Source organism: Adiantum capillus-veneris, chromosome 9 (genome assembly GCF_014529385.1).
Source record: "Adiantum capillus-veneris isolate H3 chromosome 9, ASM1452938v2, whole genome shotgun sequence".
NCBI lineage: Eukaryota > Viridiplantae > Streptophyta > Polypodiopsida > Polypodiales > Pteridaceae > Adiantum > Adiantum capillus-veneris.
In genome coordinates, this window is record NC_140939.1 from 56,297,121 (window position 1) to 56,317,910 (window position 20,790).

The following is a 20,790-nucleotide window of genomic DNA, read 5'->3' on the forward strand; positions in this document are numbered from 1 at the left end:
TACTACTACAGGAGAAGCACCTTTTGAGATCATAGAGGGAAGACCTAAAAGTCCCTTGCTACTTAAAGTACACGAGAAAATCTTCGCTGCTGCTGATGAGTATAGCCGTGACCTACAAGAATCTTTTCAAAAGTTTAAGAAGGCTATATCCATCTCTCAACAAAGGCAAAAAGCTGCCACTGACAAGCACAAAAGGGCCTTAACATTCAAAGAAAATGATTGGGTCTTACTTAAGTTTTCCAAGGCTCAATTGAGGCAAACTACGGGAAAAAATTCTATGGGCCATCAAAAATATTATGCTAAATTAGCAAAAAGATACTATGATCCTTTTCAAATCTTGAAGCCAATCAATGATATGGCTTACCCAACTCAAATTTCCCAACCATTGGCTCATACACAATGCTTTTCATGTGAGCCTACTTAAGCCCTACAAAGGAGAGCCACCAATAGAACCAATTATTGAAGACCCTCCATAAATTGAAGACCAAGAAGAGGTGCTACAACCCAAAGCTATCCTTCGGTATGAAGACAAGGTACTATGGCATGGTAAGATTATCCGATGGTATCTTATTAAGTTCAAAAACTATCCATTTGAAGATGCTAGATGGATGTAAGGAATATAGCTTAAGGATAGTATGAACCTTGTCAATGCTTACAATGTGCACTAGAGTAAGCAAATGTAAATGCTTTCTTAATGAACAATGTTTTTGTCTTATAAGACTAATCCTCTTTTGTGCACAGATTTAAATAGTATGCATGCTTAGAATCATGTTTGTGATGACGACGTCACTCAAATATCAAGTAGAATTTTTCACTCTCCTTTGAGAGTATGATATGGACTAAAGAGCAGACATGCTTGCGGGAGATACGTTTCCCAAGCACCAAATGGACTAGTCATCCATTCTAGAATGATGTCACAGGGTAAAAAGGGATCCTCTACCCGCTAAGAAACTTAAAGAGATGGTATGTTAAAGAGAAATGCTATCTAATGGAGCTTGAAGACCGTAGGGTTAGCTTCATTAAAGACCTTCAAAAGTTAGTGTTCAAAAGTCCTTTGACCTTAGGCAAGCTAGGGCTGGCGTTGAGGTGGGAATCCTACCCAAGCATGAGGTGCTTGTTGGCTTGCTAAGTGTTAGTGGGAACTTTACCCAAAACCTTGGGTGTTTCTCACATGCTTAAATGACTAAAGTTCTTGAAGTATTCAATTCAAAGATAACTCTCAAGAGACATGAAAGTTCCATGCTTGATTGACTAAGTCTTTGAAGTATTCAATTCAACCAAAGGACTTAATAAGCATAAAAGACACATGTTCAAATGATCCTCCACATGTGGTCCTCATGATGTGTTTGAATGCTATTGGATAGGTTTTGAAGGGGTCCAATGAGAATTTAGATACATAAAAATAAATAATTAAGTTCTTTCTCTCAAAGAGAAAAAAGAGGACACATGTCCAAATGAAATAATAAAATAATATGAGAGAGAGAGAGAGAGAGAGAGAGAGAGAGAGAGAGAGAGAGAGAGAGAGAGAGAGAGAGAGAGAGGTATACACTCCCACGCACACACACACAATGCAAGAGCTGCATCTCCTTCTCCAAGTTTGTTGAGAAGTGGAGAGCCTACACCAACACTATTGGCTATTGAATGCAAATCCAACCAAGAGCCATGCTTCAAGGCTTAAGCTTGTCATCTTCTTCATCTTCATTACTATGCTATTATGCTATGCTTAGCAAGAAGAGTGATGATAAGTAAGGAACTATTTCTTTCTCCTATGGAATGTTTCTTCTTCCTCTTCCCTACCCTCATTCCCCGCTAGCTCTCTCCACCTTCGAAGGTGTTTGAGGCCTTGGGACTGAGGCTTGGGATAGTTAATGCTTTTTGCAAAATTTATGTTAAGCTCGTGATGCATGAAGCTTTCCATCTTCATAGCATCACCAAGGTCACAAGGAACACAAAGATTGTATTGTAACAAAGTCTCTCTCGATGGGAGAATCTATGATACAAACTCCTTTTCGAGGGGGGGACGGCTTCTAGTAAATCCGGTCCTCATCTATTGTCATGTTCTCTAATACTCTCTCTCTTGCAACAGTATTGTTCATGCCAAGTTAATTAAGTACTATGTTTATGTTGCTATCATCAATTAAGTTCACCCTCCAAGTTCTCAAAGTAATCTCACAAAAATGCTCACAGGCTAATTCTCTTAATTCCTCTATTCTCAAAGTTCATAGGCCATTTACATTACACGACTAGCCAAAAATGCATTAAATTCATGAGACATATACTCCCCCCCTTGATCGAAACGGAGGGTACCCATAGTAGACATTTTTAGCCATAGCTAAAAACTGTTTGAAGCACATAAATACTTCGTACTTCGCTTTAAGTGGAAATATTCATGCATGCTTGGAGTAATCATCAATGAAAGTCATGAAGTAAAGGTAATTGCCCAAGGACAGAGTTTGCATGGGTCCACAAACATCACTATGCAAAAGTTGGAACGTGCATGTGGCCCTGACTGAACCATTCTTTGGAAACTTAGAATGCTGTATCTTACCCAAAATACAACCTTTACAACATGTTTGACATGTGCTTCAACAGGCGGCAAAGAAGCAACCATATGAGATTTTTGCAAACGCAACAAACTGGAAAAATTCAGATGACCAAACGTGCATGCCAATGTTTTGCATCTGAAATAGCCTTTGAATCCACAAATGCATTTGCAAAATTCTACCCGCACTTGTCATACAAAGTGAGCTTATACAATTCACAGAATAAAATGCCAGATGAAACAATTTCATCATCGAAACTGAGATCATGCACTATACATCCATCATCCACAAATTTAACTATAAGACCAAGCCTAGCAAGTGCGGATATAGACAAAATATTCTTCTTGATCCCAGGTACAAACAATGCATCATCAAGTGTGAAAGAACCTTCAATTGCAGCAGTAAGCACAATCTTTCCAACTCTTTGAACCAGATAAGAGGAACTGTTGGCATAAGTAACTGAATTCACATGAGGGACGGACATCAGCACCACAGTCTCCTTTCACAGAAGCTGCATTTGTAATGGAACACGCATTTGGAGTGGAACCGCCCTCTTTCTTCTTAGCCTCTTTGGTTTTCAACTTAGGACACCGCTTGATCAAGTGATCATTATCTTTACAATAATGGCAACACATCTTCTTTTGGCCCTTATCACTAGAATTTCTAGACGAATTTCTTCCAGCAGAAGCATTAGGACCAGGTGATTTTCCACTCGCAAAAGAACCATGAGAAGTGGCTGCATTACTGTTACCACCTTTTGTAGCAAGAAAGGCATGTTTAACTGCACACTGTCTAATCCTGTTTTTTTTTGGAAAGTGATTCTTACAACAACAATGTGCACAATGCATAAAACATTACAACTTCAAGATTTCCTTGGGTCATAAGTCTCCAAATACTAGCAAACGTCTGGTAAGGATCTGGCAAGGTATCAAGAATAGTATGCACAAGGAAACTGTCTGAAATGACTTCACCTACATAAAAAAGTTGCTCATGGATATCCTTGACACCATCAGGGAAAGTGACCATATCATCTTCCTCATGCATAATCTTTGATTCCAGCTCTTTACGCAGCAATGCAATTTTAGCCTCATTGTGACTTGCATAAAGACTGGCTAGAATATCCCAAGCGTGTTTTACAGATTTCACTGAACGAAATGTGAGGAGTAATGGTGCGCTTCATAGACAATGAAATCAATGCATGAGCCTGCATATCCTTTACGTTCCAATGAGCTTGTTCTGCCGTAGGCAAAACAACTCTAACAACATCAAAAATCCTTGCAGCAAGACCTGCAACATCCTCAACATTGCCTGTATCCTCAGAACCAGGTCGTACATCAATGGCTTGCATAATGTTCCAAATGCCCTTCGAAACAAGAACATGTTGCATCATATAAGCCCACATAGGGTAATTGTACACATCCAATCTGTCCTCAATAACAAACATCTTGAACATATCTTGTTGTTGTCAGCCATGGTAAATGCTGCACCTGATGTGAAAACTGTCCGAAATGAGGAGAAGGAGAGCGGGAACAACATGTTCTATATAGCACAAACCGTAGAAGACCATAAGGGACCTGTTATGCAGAAAATGGCACTGACAAAATTTTTGCACAAAATGACAAAATAGCCTGTGCAGTATTGCATGTAGTTGAAACAGAAGGCAAAATGAGCCCGAATCAAAAATCTGAGCAGACTAGGTCTTCGAACTTCCCTAAACTTTTGTTGACCTGCAAACGCTCGCCAAAGCTCATAGAAATGGGAGAAAGTGAGTAGGCGTGTGCTGGAGCTGCTAGCGACTAGGCCCAGGAGGATGCAACCTGCTATGATACCAATTGTTAACACACAACTTGGAGAAGATGAAGGAAGCTTAAGGCACAGAAAAGAGAGTGTATTACTAAGTGTGCAATGGAAAGATTCGCTAGGCCTAGAGTGATGTGCATATATAAAATGCACGGGGGAAAAAACCTCCTAGAGGGGGAAAAAATGCCGTGGCAGTCCTAAGTGTATTCACACACTTCATTACCACATGTATATGCTAAAATTTCTCAACAAATACTCTCAAGTTTTCACCTTGAAAAATGAAGGAGAGAAGTGTTGAAAGAGTAGAGAAGCCCTCCTTTTATGCTTAGTTTTGATAAGAGCCTTCACTCATCTTGATAGCTTATCTTCCTTATAGATAAGTTATTTTTACTTATCTAGATAACTTTTCTTCCTTTTCAACATTTCATCAGTTAAGAAAAAATTCGAAGCCGTGAGGCGTCATCATCCTTGTTGGAAACCACACAAGCAGTGTCGAAATCATCCAGAAAGTCGGTGGTGAGATCTTCTCCCTTATTTCCACAGAACGTGGGGAAAGAAACACTTGCCATGATAGTAACTCAGGAGATTACAAACTATTTTTTTAAAATTTTTGTATTTATGATAGTAGCGGCTCATAGCGGCTTTTTATAGGGTTGGATGGATAGATTAAAACAAGATAAAGATGGAAACATTGAGGAGTGGTGGTAATCCAATATGGGAAGAATGATAGGGTTTGGAGAGCTAAGGATTTCTCCTAGCACCGCAACGCCGAACAAATACACAATCTTCTGTTCGTAGAAGATCATCCTATCTACATAAATATTCACATGCATATGCTGCATAAATCTAAACGGTAACACTGTTGGCCCGTTTTCCATCATGCACAAAGGGTGGAGAACTTACTTATACTCTTACCGTGCCGGTGTTGATGAGTTGGCACATCCACATGAGGTTGTTGCCTTTCATGGGCTCTACCTTTCGTTCGTCGCTAAGCACGTACGAGGTAATGGCGACGCGTCTGACTACTCCCAACCTTTTGGCTAGCAGCAACTGTAGATAATTACCGTAGTCGGCATGTTGCATGAATTTCACTCCATTCAGCTGTAATTCGTCTCCAGCCCACGTCTCCAGCCCACTGGGTCTCACCCGTGGTGGAGAGCTTCTTCAGGATGAGCTGTACGGGGAGAGGAGGAAGACCCTCTACTCGTCTTCCAAAACAGCGAGAGCAGTAGCCGAACCACTCTTCCTTAGGGCATGGGAACCTTCTTACCACTTTTGCTTTAGGATTGTTGAAGTGGACTGGCAATACTCGCATGCATCGTGCGAATTGGTAGGCGACCTTCCGTCGCTTAGCCTCAGATGACCTTCTCTTTGGCAAACTGGGTACGACCCGGCTTTCTGAACTTGAAGCACTCACTTGGCCAAACGCTTCTTCCTTTGGGCTCATGTGTTTCTAGACTAGCTTAACCTTTCCTTACCTTTGGCTCGAGCAGCCCCTTTAGGCCATTTTGGAGTAGAGGTTATACCTTTAATTGTAGTTTCCTTAGGAAAGAGAGGCCTTACCGTTTTCTTTCCTCCTTTGATGTGGATGACTTCCTCGCGGTGAATGTTGATATAGACGATTTCAGCCCCTTCACTGCCTTCCTTGCTGGCACTCATTGACAGTGTGTTTTGGTTGACAGCAATGATAGCACTTCATAGGCCTCCCACCTGATGCTCTCAATTTGTGGTTAAAACGAGCAACACGAGATGGGGAGCTTACCTCTTGAATACTGACGACAATACAACGTGGCAGTAGTACTTCAATGAAGGCGGCTAGTGCCTCCTTAGTCTCCTCCTCTTCCGTCCTCCAGTTAGAGAACTCCTTAAGCCATTCGTCCATGATTGATGAGGTGCGTTGCTTTCAGCATTGTAAACTGAAGGTTTTTGAGAAGCCCTCCTTAGTGGGGGCACCAAATGAATGGGAGGAAAGCGAGACACGGACCCCGACGGCCTCTAAAACACCAGGAGCCGATGCACGCTGCAAGCCGGTCACGGTAAAGCAAAAAGGGGGCACCACCTAGCTTTGAGCGGCTAGGACGTAGACAACGGTGTCAAGAAATCGGCGGTCTTGCCAGGAAGGCACCGGGCCTCTTGCTGTGAATGTTTGTGAGGAAGCTCAAGGGTTATGAGAAGGAGCTAAGATGTAGATAACATAGCTTCTAGAGCTAAAGAAGAAATGTAGCCAAAAAAGCCGCTCACTTTTCCTTAGAAACACACACGTGATGGAGAGAACTTATGAAAGATAGTCAAAACAAAACAAAAATGAAAACATCGAGATTATGATCATATCGTATCATGGGTAGGATAAAAGGGTTAATGGATGAGTTAATGATATTTAATCTTTGTTGTCCAAATAAGCTACGGATTGCTCTTTGGAACTGTAGCTTTGTGCTTACTATAATGTATATGTTTTGTCTAACGATTGGGATTAGTTGTGAGTACAAATCCTCTTGATTCATAATAAAATAACCACATTCACATCAAAAGAGAAGTCATAATCAATAATAGGTAGTATGATGGGATTTGGTGAGAGAAGTATTTCGCTGAGCCTTTCAAGACCAAATAGAAACACTATGCGTTGTTGAAAGTGAATCTTTCGACTAATCCAAATGTTGACCCTAATAGATTGCACATAATGGAAATGAAAGAAATTGCCTCCATGTGGATTTTGGTTATTCATCGATGATATACTTAGTATGTTCAAAGATAAAGGAGTGAAAGAAGTGAAAGGAGAAGAAGAAGAGAGTTTCTCTCCCAAGCCCTATTGTTGCCCTTAGGCAATAAGGATACTGCGGGGAGAGAAGTACCTGTAGCAAGGATATTCTAGAGTTTGTGGAAGATAATGAGAACCTTAAGAGAGAGAGATGCTTGTGAAAGATGAAGGTATGGTTACTAACCTTGTGCACATAATTGTTTCCCGCAAGAAGGTTGTGCCCGTTACATTGACAAGATTGCTACTTGAATACCTTCCAATAAAACAATTAGGACACAACAAGAGAGATGAAAGGAGGAGTAAAGATAGAATTAGAGATAGATTTAAGTGTGGTGGTGGTATTAAAGATAGATAATGAGAGATAGAGATAGAGTTAGAAACAAGTATTGGACTAGATATGCAAATGAAAGAAAAACTAGCAACATATATCATACATAAGAGCAATCGCCACCACCTTAATAGAGAGAGAAGATGAGGCAAGACTTCAACCTTTCTTCAAGAGAAAGTGTGGCACTAAGGTGAGTGTGTCACTATGGAATTGAGCTATTCTCACTCACTCATAACTTGCCCACAATGAAGAGAAGGTTGCCCTTTTATATGTGAGGGAGCCATGTTTTACATAATCACTTGATTAGGCTAAAGAATTAGCCCAAATCAAATGTTCTTTGGATATTTCTTAAAATGGGCAATATTAGGACTCAAAATATCATGAAATTGAGCATTTTTGGTCGTTGAGGCTCCGTGTGGGTGCATGATGTATGTGGGCCCCACCTAGGCATCTTTTGTGTGGCTCCAGTAGGGGGTGCCAACTTGTGTGTCTTGTCCTTCAAGGAATCTTTGAGGTGTCACATTCACATGCTTGTGTCTTTTATCCTCCAAATATCTTATTTTATGGAAAAAGTCCAAGATTACCTCTTTTCACTTGATTCACTTGTTTACCATCTCTTCTTGCAGTGTAGTTGTGAGAGGATTTTTCACTGTTTTCCATGTACCTTTTGACCCGTAACTCGGATTGACATGCTTCAAAAAGAAAAATTGGCTTACTAAAAGAGCTTCTTGGTTTTGGACTTTTCTCCACTCCCTTAGGTTGGGATTTTCAAATTGGGATGGTCCAAGAAGCTTTGGATCTTCCTTTTCATAAAGTCTTCTAGTAGGCCCTTCCCTCTTATATGTATCCGAGAAGGTATGCATTATTGAAGGGTTATATTATTAAATAAATGTGAAAAGAAGAAAATAATTTATATATGGTAGGGTATAGCTGAGATATTTGAAGAAATATACAAAAGCTATTCTCCTAGACAAAAAGAGGCACAATCATCGATACTTCTCTTGCAGTACTTTCTAATAGTAATGTACATTCATATTACTTCAAAGGTATACTTATCCGTCAAAAAGTCACAAGATAAATCGTTTATTGCCCGTTCCCACTATATACGTGCCATAGCACGACATCCACCCCCTCTAAACGTGCACATCCTCCGGTATGTGCCACATTGTCTCTTTGTAAGGTCAGCCCTCTTGTACATCTTCCTTGCTTTCTTCTTCACTGGATAATTCCAGAGCTTCATGTTCACTTTGATCTTCACCTGTGTTTTGCTCTTCTTCCTCAGCAACATGTTCTAGATCATTGTCTCCTCTTCTCTTAAACATTTTGATCTTTTTTCCCGCAATGGGAATCTTTACGTCTGTACCATCTAGTTCAGACAAGCTGTAAGTAGCATTTTCATGCACATGCTTTACAACATACGGTCCAAACCATCTTTTTGAGAACTTACGCATGACTGTGTGCTGGTTATCAAGGCTACTATCATACACTAAAACCCAGTTACCTTTGTCAATTGCTTTGCTCCTGAGTCGATGTCGCTTATCAAAGTAGTCCTTGTTTTTCAACCTTGCATTTTTGAGTCGTTCTTTTGCAGCTTCAATGTCTCCAGATCTTCTCTCTAGTTGCCTTATACGCAGTGCAAGGAGACCTTCCCTGCTAAGCCCCTCTTGCCAAGGTAGTACATTCCATGTGGGAATTGTATCTTCAATCGACATCACTGGATTTTGACCATACATTGGCTCCGCAGGCATGTAGCCTGTTACTGAGCTATGTGTTGTACGATCAGCCCATAAAGCATATGGTAACAGTTTTGGCCACTCACCAACTCTTCCTTCGCAAGCCTTGGCCAAAGGTTTGATGATAGGAGGATGCCCTCTTTCACTCTTTCCATTGCCTTCAGGGTTGTAAGCTGTAGTAAGAGAAAGCTTGATTCCTAGTCTAGAAAAGAACTCCCTTGTTTTTTCGGCATCCAGTTCACCTCTATCTACAGTGATTTTTCCCACACAACCATAACGGTAAATCACATCATCAAGAAGGAATTTGCACACAGCTTCTGTGGTTTTATCTCTTAATGCTCTTTCTTCAACTTGGTTAGTTAGGTCCTCTCGTGCAAGAACCAAGTTCCTCATCTGCCAGAGTCCTAAAGGCATTGTCACTAGATCCACAACCCATTTATAGTGCATGGCTACTGGATATGTAGGGTGCAATCCATCACGATGTCGGACATTTGAATACATTTGACAAGTTACACATGACTCTACAAATTGAGATACATCTTTATACATACCCTTCCACCAGTATTTTTCTTTCAACTTGGAAAAGGTTGCCCACACACCTCTGTGTCCAGCCCATAGACTCTCATGAAACTCTTGTATGAGCTTCACTTGAGTCTCTTTTTTACATATAACCCGTTGTGGTGTAGCACCCTTTTGTTTAGATGCTTCCCCAAGTAACCATCCCTCAAAAAGTACCCATATGCTTTCCTACGTATCCTCTTGAATTCTTGTTTAGACCAATCATCCTATTTTGTTAGAGTACTCAAGTAGCTTCCAATAAGAAGCCAATCACCTTCATAAAGATCTTTCAAGAACAATTCAAGTGAATTAGTCATGCAGACATTGTTACCTTTGACATGAGAGATAGAATAGAACTTTGTGCCTACATCATCTCCCTCATCAATCATTTGTGAATCATCTTCATACCTTGCCCTTGATAGCATATCTGCCACTGTATTGTCTTTACTTGCAATGTGCTTAAACTCGGGATTTAAGGACTTAATGTAGGAAATCCACCGCAACATAGCAATGTCTGGTGTTGAGCAGCTTGCAATCATCCCAAGAAGTGGTAGACAATCTGTTTCTACAACCACACATGCACCAATTAGGTAGTCTTTCCCATTTTTCAAGGCTGTAACCATACCACATAGCTCTCTCTTTATTTGTGGATAGCTTCTTTGGCGAGCACTTAGTAACTTTGCTCCAAATCTTACCACATACCTACGTCCTTCTTCGTCATCTTGCCCTATTGCCCATCCAATCCCTGTAGGACTGGTGTCTACTGTCACAATTACTAGCCTTTGACACTCATAGTCTACCTTTCTCAAAGTTGGTGCTGACTGGAGCAACTCCTTTAGCTTTTTCATGGATTTTACATGTGCTTCCGTCCATTTAAACTTTTGATTCTTTCTAAGCAATTGATAAAGAGGATCAGCTACATGTGCATAATGTGGAATCCAAATAACATAGAAGACACATGCTCCCAGAAACCTTCTAACCTTAGTGATGCTAGTGCATGTTTCTTTCATTCTTTGGATGGCATCTACCTTTGCTGGAAAAGGTTTCCTACCATATGGCCTGCACATGTGCCCCACAATGAGCACTTCATTGACACCAAACATAGACTTTTCCCCTGACAATGTAAGATTCACTTCTTTCAACCTAGAGAAAATTTTATCACAATCATTTATGTGATTTACCACAAACCTGTGACATCGCTTAAGATCCAAAGCTTCATCTTTGTCACTTTCTTCACATCCTTTGATAGGCAAATCATCAATGAAAGGCATTGTGATTTGAGGAATAAAGTCACGTAAGACCTTATTCATCCCATTCATCATATGTGCAACCGAGTTGGTTGCTCCCTGTGGCAAGGTACACATCCTTACCAAGAAGCTTTTGTCATGTGGTTCGATGGTGCTTACAGGAGGGTTGTCCAAAAGGCTGGAGGTGGAGTCGCTATACAGGATCCACAAGGTAACACTATTTTTTCAAAAGCTTATCATTTGGAGGATGTGCATACAAACAACGAGGTAGAATACTTGGCTCTCACTTGCGCCTTAAGTAGTGTATCGAGTTTGGGATATCTAGGCTCATAGTGAAGGGAGATGCTCTTTTGGTTATCAAACAACTCTTAAGGCAATGGCAGGTGAAGAGAGACTCTCTCAAGCATTGGTTTTTTTCTATTAAGAAGTTTTTTGAAGTGGTGCAATTCAAGCATGTTCGGAGGGAGCAAAATCAAGAAGCTGACCAGTTAGCCAGTAGCCAAGTACACATACATGTAGCAGGGTTATATGTGCCGTGACTCCAGTCAGCTATGCAGGTAGGGAAACACTGAAAGATGTTGATGATTTCTTGAGCATAGGTCAAGGTCCCGTAGGCATGTCCAAGCTACAGAGGAAAAGGGTTGCTCAAAAGGCTAGTAGGTTCACTTTGATAGGCGAAGACCTTATGGTATACAGCCATGATGGAGTACTGAGGAGAGTTCTCTACAAGGAGGAGATTTGGCATGGTTTTGACACAATGCCATGAAGAAAGCGGGCATCAAGATAAAGATCAGGTACTCTTTCATATTCTCAGAGCTGGTTTTTGGTGGCCATCTCTTGTACGGGATGTTCATTATTGGTGTAAGACGTGCCATGAATGTCAAGTTATGGGTGAGCGGCGTTTAGTAGCAGAGTCACAAGGGGCTATCTTGGCCCAAAATGCATTCAAAAAGTGGGGATTGGATGCTATCGGCCCGCTTCCCAAGTCTACAAGTGGAAAAAAGTACACCTTGGTAGCGATCGACTACCTCACTAGATGGGTAGAAGCCAAAGCGGTCAAGGAGGTAAATGCTCTTTCAGTTGCTCAATTTGTATTCGATTCTGTCTGCTGTCGGTTTGGAGTGCCATGGGTTTTGATATCAGATAAGAGGACAGGGATTCCGCAGCAAGCTAGTACGTGCTTTGGTAGAGAAGATGGGATTTCAACACAGATTCTCATCTCCCTATTACCCACAGTGTAATGGTTTGGTTGAAAGTGCAAATGGTCAAATCATTAAAATGCTCACCAAGTATATTTATAAACAGGTGGAAGATTGGGAGGGGAGTTTTGATAAATGCTTATGGGCCTACCGAACTTCTTATAAAGTGGCCACCAATTTCACTCCCTACGAATTGGTGTTTGGCAAAGAAGCAGTCTTACATGTACACATCCAATTAGGTGCATTAAAAGGTTTGTGATGAGTTAATGTGAATCAGTGAGATGTTTTGCAGGACAAAATCACATACTTGGAGACTCTGAAGATGGATCGTGAGGCTGCAACAGATTTCTATGTGCAACAAAGAGAGAAACGTATGGCGAAGTTCAATCAGAGATTTCCAAAGAAGAAGCTACAAGAAGGGGATTTGGTTATGGAGTACGAGAGCTACCTTGATTTCACATTTCAGAAAAAGTTCAAGAAGAAGTGGATTGGGCCCTACAAAATTTCCAAAGCTTTCCCTAATGGTACTTATCAATTAGAGCGGTCCAATGGTAAGCTCCTTCGACACAGGGTAAATGGAGTTCGTCTCAAGCTCTATTTCGATAGAGCTCTCACGCCAGATGTTCATCATGTTCTTGTTGAAGGGGTTGGGCATCCCACTTAAGGGTGCAGTCCAAGATAGCAAAAAGACATAAATAAAACTTTGTACATATGTCTTCATTTCATCTTTGCATAGTGTTAGCCAATTTACAGTTTGGAATAATAAGAGCTTTCATTGGTTGAACATGAATGTTCAACCAGTGGGTTGGGCAATGATGGTACAACTAAGTTATGTCAGTCCAGAATAATGGCTATAGCCTCGCTATGGAATCATGCAGATACAGGTCAAAGCGGTGAAGTCGGTGCCAGGTGCTGATAGCGGCGAGCTTGATCATGATGTGTATGCTAGATGTGGGAGTTAGTAGGTCAAGTGTTGGTTTTTGGTCACTAATGGTCAAAGTGCTTGCAGATGCATGAACATGGTCTTCAGCTCCACTATGGTTCGACCATTGGCTTGTCACTTGAAGGTTTTTGCGGATCCATTTCACGTTAAAGCTAGGACGAGGCCATCTACCATGATTACACTAAGGGTCAAAGCATCCAATGATTGTAACGGCCAATTGTTATCTTCTTGTGGCCATAAAAGTCGGGTCTGATGTTTATACTCGCAAAATTCGATGGTATACTGGGGCTTGGTTAACTTCAAGTTGTAGTGGATAACGTCAACAACATTCGATATGGGACAGGAGCAGTTTATGATGTTTTAGCCAAGGATACAGTTACTGTAGGTGACCTCGGGTCACAAATCAGAAATTCATGGAAGCAACTAAGAGCCGGGTCGTCTTCAAATGATGGCAAAATCTTCCCGGTTTTTGGCGGTGCTCGACATCCGGTGGGAGTGCCCACTAAGTCGCAAGGTAAAAACGAAAAACTTGAATGCTAAAATAATGTCATGCTTTAAAAACGGCAAGACAGCACGAGCTGCCGTGTTTAGGATGGCCCAACTAGGTGGTAGGCTAAAGCAGGAGGTTGATGAAGGGGCAGCCATGCAGGTCGAGGCCACCAAGTGGCGCATGAATGGAAGGCTCCAACTGGCGTCTTGTGTGCATGGGAGAAGCTGTCGACAACTTGTGAGAGCAGAGAGAAAATTGCATCGAAGGAAGAAGGCGGCGCCAAGTGGGAGGTTGCCCAGGGCGTGGACAGGGAGCCATGCAAGGGAGTGCCACTAGGGGACGAAAGGGGGTTTTTTGAGTTAGGCTGGAGGGGCTGAAAAGAGAAAAAAATAACAACAAGAGGGGATGGGAAAAAAAAAGCGAGCATGAGTAATAGTGCTACAGTAATAGCACTGCAGTAAAGGGGCCGCCAGAAGCCATCAACGAGGGAGGTCGTCTCGGAGCAGAAGATCGCGGGCTGCAGCTCCTCAAAACAAAGGTGTTGGAGAGCGCTGTAACGAAGGTTGCAGGTCAGCGTCAGAGAAGGTGAAGTGGTGGCGGACTCCATACAGGAAGAAGGGCCGCCTTGAAGCTGGGAGTAGTGCTACAGAAAGAAACAAGGCTATGGAGAGCATCGGATGTTAAAAGACGATCCCTTCTTATTCTCGCAATTGCTTTGTAAGTTCGAAGAAAACCGGCATCGACTGAGTTCGCATATTTTGCTTTGAAGGCTGTCATCACCCTATCTAAAGCCCATTGCTCTGTTTGCCTCATCTATCTTGTATTGGTGTTTTCTCTTGTGCTCATATCACGTTTTTGTGTGTGTTTTCCGAGGAGTGTGTAAAGCAAAGAGAGAGAGAGAGAGATGGATTGTGTGTGTGCAAGAGAGAGTAAGAGAAGAGTTTAATGATTGCAGCTATGTCATCTTGCTTGGAAAGGGTGCTAAGTGTTGAGCTATTGACGAGTTTGTGTTGCTACGGTGCATATGGTTAAGCGGGTGTAGTCGTGAACTGTGCAAATTACGAGCTTGTTAGTAAAGTCATACAGAAAATAGTGTGTGAGTGAGTCTATCTGAGTGGCTTGGGGTGCTGAGTATCTGCTGGGCTATAGAGAGGCATCGAATTTGTGTACTATGTGTGTTCCCATTTCCCCCATCCCAACGTGCATGTCTCACTCTTTAAGAAAGTCTTGAAAACATAACAAGTAGTAGATTTCCATACTAAGTACGAGGGATTTGGGTTAACTTTGGAAGGAACAACATTGACGTTGGAGAGGGGGAATGGGGAACACACCCGACACACATGCAACGGCCCCTGTATAGCTCAGGGTATTCACAGCACCCCTGTCCTCCCAGAAACACCTTCAAAAGAAACAAATTTCACTAGTAGGGTCTCACCTGCACTCTACTCGATGCACCTACCGCCAACAAGATCACTCACCCACACGCACACACCACTACTATTGGTCTCGACCCTCTCAACGCACACTACTCATCTTACTCATTCTCTCTGTGCACACACACATGTCATTGGTTCGGGGGGCACACACTTCCACACTGTCGACACCACACGACACGAACGAGAGCCAGAGTAAGAGAAAAGGGGCAGGGGAAATTAACACTTGATAGGGGAAAAAGTGGGTTTGATCTCGCTTCAAGAAAACCTGATTACAACCTTTAGTACACCATGGCCATGGCTATTCCCAAAAAAAATTCTTCCACTACACATGCACAACCCTCTATGCAGGAAGCTCCCAAAATGTATCTTCGCTGCTCGTCGAACACTACTTTTGCGACAAGTTCTTTAACTGCTCTCACCTTTCACATTCGCCCACGTGAAGAGGTACCTTAGCGATTCTTCTTATTTTCTCTCCTTGTCAAGCCGCTATGCGGCGCTCCACAACTGCTTCGATGACTTTCCGCATGTCGCTTCCACCATCACTTGCACGGGTCGCTTCTTCTTGGTAGCCTTCGTTGGCCCTTTCCTCTGCCCAATGCTCGCTCTTCCGCGTTGCTTCACGGCGATGCTTCTCCCTTGGGTGTCGGCTTCGATCACACTGATCTCGCGAACCCCTTCCTTCTTCCCCAAACCAAAAGCCAAACCCAAGAAAATCCAACCCGCTCAAACCGCTGTCCTCCTTTTTTCTCTTTCCTTTTCCTCTTTGTTTTTTCAAAGCCAAGAAAAAAACTTCTTTCTTTGGCAATTTTGCTTTTGAGCAAATTCCACCAAAGTTAAGGGCCAACCTTTTCCTTTTTGAAGTTATAGCCAAGGGGGTTTTTAGGCATGGTTTCCCTACCCTTTCAGTGCTCGTGGCCGGTTGTACCTTCCGTACAGTTTCTCCGATCACACCACATAGGAGCACTACCTACTGGCCTCGAAATCTTTGCACTTCTCCATACTTTGCACCATGGTTTCGGAAAACCCGTTTCAAGAAACGAAAAAAAGACATCTGACCCCTTTTCATCGTAACCGCGTGCCAACTTAGATTCGGCCCATCTCGATGCCCATGACTTGGATCAGCAAGCTGCAAGTTTTGGCTGACTCCCTATGTTGCACGGAACTTTCCAAAACTCTAGCGAACTCAAAAAAACTCCTGTCGGCGCGCCTATCGATGAGCACATACCCGACCCCCGGCAAATATTCCACAGCCCATAACTTGCCCGTTTGAGCTCCGAATGGTGAACCGAAAAGACCGGCATGATTGAAAACTTGAGCTTTACACGTGTATCCATTGATCCCATTTTTTGCCACCTGTCTGTACCTGCCATGTCCGTCGGGTCCTGTGAAGCCTTCTAACTTCGGACTGGCATATCTTTCACACCGAAGCCCCATTTGACGAGCCGTCTGGATGAGCTTCTAAAGCATCTTGAACACCACATTTCGGGACACATTTTTTGCATTTTGAACATCTTGACTTGCCGTCATCATTATCTCACTTTGGAGGCCCCCCTGACCTAAAAAACCCCTTTAAGTGCGCATTTCCGTTGCCACTGTCGTGCTGAGGTCTCCCACACTGGCTTTAGCCCTCTACTATGCACCTGTTAACACCCTTTGCACTGCATAGCACACTTTATAGCGCGGACCAACACCATCATTGCCCACCCCCCTGTTGAACATTCATGTTCAACCAAAAGTAGCTTTATTGAACTTGAAACTTGCAACACTTTGCAAACACTCAACTACACTGGAAAACACACCACCATATGTACAATGTATAATATGTACAAAATTGCATGTCTGTTACTCTTGGGTCCCTTCAAGTGGGCAACGTACAATGTATAATATGTACAAAATTGCATGTCTGTTACTCTTGAGTCCCTTCAAGTGGGTTGCCCAACCCCCCTGGTCACCATTTGATGTACATCGGGCACCACTCCCCTAACAAAGTACAGCTTGAGCCATACACCATTTACCCTGTGCCTGAGAAGCTTACCATTGGCTCTCACCAGCTGATAGGTCCCATTCAAAAAGGCCTTTTGCACTTTGTACGGACCCATCCATTTCTTTTTGAATTTCTTCTAGAAGGTGAAGTCCAAGTAGCTCTCATACTTCATTACTAGGTCCCCTTCTTCTATCTTTTTTTCTGGCAGACTCTCATTGACTTTGGCCGTTCTTCTTTCCCGCTGCTTCACATAGTAGTCTGTTGCTGCCTCTCTATCCATCTGCAATGCCTCAAGGCCGACAATCCTATCTTGTAAAACATCTTGTGGAGTGGCATTGATGCGCCACATACGTTTCAAAGCACCCAACTGTGCATGCACTGGTAGCACTGCCTCCTTACCATAAACCAACTCAAATGGAGTAAAGTTGGTTGCCACTTTGTAGGACGTCCTGTAGGCCCATAGACACTTTTCTAGATTGATCTCCCATTCTATTTCCTATTTATATACATACTTCGTGAGCATTTTCATGATTTTTCCGTTGGCACTCTCCACAAGACCATTGCATTGGGGATGATAAGGCGAGGAAAATCGATGCTGAATCTTTAGTTTTTCCACTAATGCCTGCATAAGCTTGCTTCTGAACCCTTGCCCTCTATCCGAAATGAGCACCCATGGAACTCCAAAACGGCAACAAATGTTATCGAAAACAAAGTGGGCCACAACCTGTGCATTTACCTCCTTCACAGCTTTGGCCTCGACCCACCTAGTGAGGTAGTCGATGGCTACCACAACATATTTCTTACCACTTGTAGACTTAGGGAGTGGACTGATGGCATCCAAACCCCACTTCTCAAAATCATTCTGAGCAATAATGGCTCCCTGTGACTCAGCTACCAAACGCCTCTCTCCTATAGTCTGACATTCATGGCAAGTCTTGCAGTCTTGCACCAATAGTGCACATCCTTCACCACTGAAGGCCACCAAAAACCCGCTCTCAACACTCGAAACAGTACTTGACCTTTCCCTTGGTGTCTACTCTCCTCATGACATTGCTCCAGCACCAAGTTAATCTCTTCTTTATAGAGCACTCTCCTTAGCACCCCGTCTCTACCGTAGGTCATTAGGTCTTCACCTATTAGTGTAAATTTGCGAGCTTTCTGAACTATCCTCCTCCTTTGCAGTTTAGACAAACCTTGACGACACTGCCCTGTACCCAAGAAATCTTCCACCTCCTTCAATGACTCCCTACCTGTGTATGTGGCCGGGGCCACATATATACCTGCGACATGTACCTGCACCTTACTGCTTGCTAGCTGGTCTGCCTCTTGGTTGTGCTCTCTCTTCACAGGCTTGAACTGGATCTCTCTAAAGAACTTCAACAACTTCTTGATGGCAAAGAACCAATGTTTTAAGGAATCGCGCTTTACTTGCCATTGGCCTAGTAGTTGCTTGATGACCAATAACGCATCACCTTTGACCACCAACCTGGACATGCCGAACTCGACGCATTGTTTCAAACCTAGATGGAGAGCGAGATATTCTGCTTCATTGTTGGTATGAACATCCTCCAAATCATAGGCTTTTGAGAAGATTACTTTGCCGTGTGGGTCGTGTATCACCACACCTCCACCATCTTTCTTTATCACCCTCCTATATGCACCATCAAACCACATGGTAAAAGCTCCCATCACGTCGGGCTCCTCTTTGGCTTCATCTCGTACCACTCTTGGATAAATCGGTAAATCCATAGCTTTGCTAACCAAACAATCCGCCAAACGGGACCGACTTGTATGGTCAATCTTGAACTTGAACTCGAATTCCTGCAATTCTATCACCCATTTCATGATCCGCTTCCCTGGCTTCAAGTGTAGTACTCTTTCCGGCAATAGATTTTTTGCCGTCAACACATAAAACTTACGCACAATGAGGTGCACTTTGAAATTTCTACAAGCAAAAACCAATGCCATGACCCACTGCTCCGCTTCAGTGTAAGTCACCTCTCCAGGACTTATCACCCTGCTTTCAAAGTAGATAGGCTTATAGCTCCTTCCTACCTTCTGCAGTAACACCGCCCCAATAGCCATGGTACCTACCGTCATTAACACATAGAAATCATCCTCTTGGCTTGGAGGGCACACAGTTGGCAGCTGACACAAAATTTCTTTCACCCTGTCAAAAGCTTCTTGAGCATCTTCATCCCATTGAAATCCATGCACCTGCTAAGACTTTTTTTGGAGAGGATACACATACTGTGACAACATCCAGAAAAAACGCGACAAGTACTTTAGCTTATGTACAAAGGAGGCCAAGCCTTGTGCACTAGTGCGAGGCTCCATCAAGATTAGCGCCTTGACCCTTTATGGATCCACCTCAATTTCATTCTGTGACACCATGACCTAGAAATTGTGCTCGAGGTTGTGCTAGCTTGCACTTCTTAGGGTTTAATTGACCTCCTCCTTCGTCCAGCCTTTGAAAACATAGCCGGAGCTTTGACAAATGATCCGCCCTTGAGCTATAGCACCCAATGTCATCCATGAAAACCCTAATGAATCTGCCCAAGTAGGGACCAAACACCCTATTAATCCAGTCTTGGAAGGTGGCGTAGGCATTCATTAAACCAAATGGAATCCTGCGAGATAGGCAAAGCACCCCCATGGAGAGATAAATGTCTTCTTCAGCTGGTCTTCAAGAGCAATCCCTATCTGAAAGTACCCTGAAAATCCATCCATCATAGAGTACCTCTCATGACCTGCCACCTGATTTAAGATTTCATCTTGGAACGGCAGCAGGTAGTGGTTTCTCTTGGTCACCGCATTCAATGGCTTGTAATCGATGCACACCCGCCATTTTCCATTCTTCTTAGGGGTGATAACCACTGGAGAAACCCACTCCAACTCCTTCACGGGGTATATGATACCTGCATCTAACAATTGGTTAATCTATTGCCAAAGAGCCTCCTTCTGAATCTCCCCTAACCTCCTTAGCTTCTACGCCTTTGGTTTGCACCCTTCTTTAAGAACTATCTTGTGCTCTGTACCCTTTGCTTCTCGTAGATCCTCGTACTTCGTCGCAAATAAATTCAGAAAAGAGGCACACAGCTCAACATAGCCTTCTCTCTCTTTCTTGGTCAAATCTTTGCTTAGCATAGCAGTTATCTCCTCCACCCTTATGCCATGAACCTGTGATGGCTTCACCTCCCCTTTTGCATGGGAGCCTTCAACAGTGATCCCAAACAAGTCGGCATCTATCTTTAGCATATCATCCTCGCTTTTCTCTTCCTCAGTATCTGTGTAGCCCTCATCATAGGCTTTCTCGGTCTCATATTCATAGCTTGTCGTGTCATCTTTGTCTTTTTCTGCCACAGGGTGAAGACGGCTCTCTTTGGTATTCAAATCAAGCACCACTTGTCTCCCTCTCTCCTTGTCAGGCAAGGTGAACACCCTGCTCCCCCAATCCTGCTTAGCCCCTATTGCAAGTAGCCATGGCCTACCCAAGATGATTGGATAAGCATTATCACCCGCTTTCATCACAAAGAAATCGATTAGGCACTCAATGCCCATCACTTTCACTCTTATGCCTTGAGCCACGCCCAAACACCTCACTTTGGTATGATTAGCCATCCTCATGCGTACATTTGTTTTAGCTACTGCTCTGACCCTTGTTTCCTTCATAGCAGCTTCCGTCATGACGCAAACCTGTGCTCCACTGTCTATATAAGCCTGAACTTGCATCCTCTTTCAATGACCACATCCACTAGAGGAAGGACATTTGTC

General features: G+C 43.0%; 1 pseudogene; it reads left to right on the forward strand.

The window, feature by feature from the left end:
* The first annotated feature begins 11,102 nt into the window (after window positions 1-11,102).
* LOC147450515 (uncharacterized) lies at window positions 11,103-13,125 on the forward strand (annotated as a pseudogene).
* The last annotated feature ends 7,665 nt before the right edge of the window (window positions 13,126-20,790 follow it).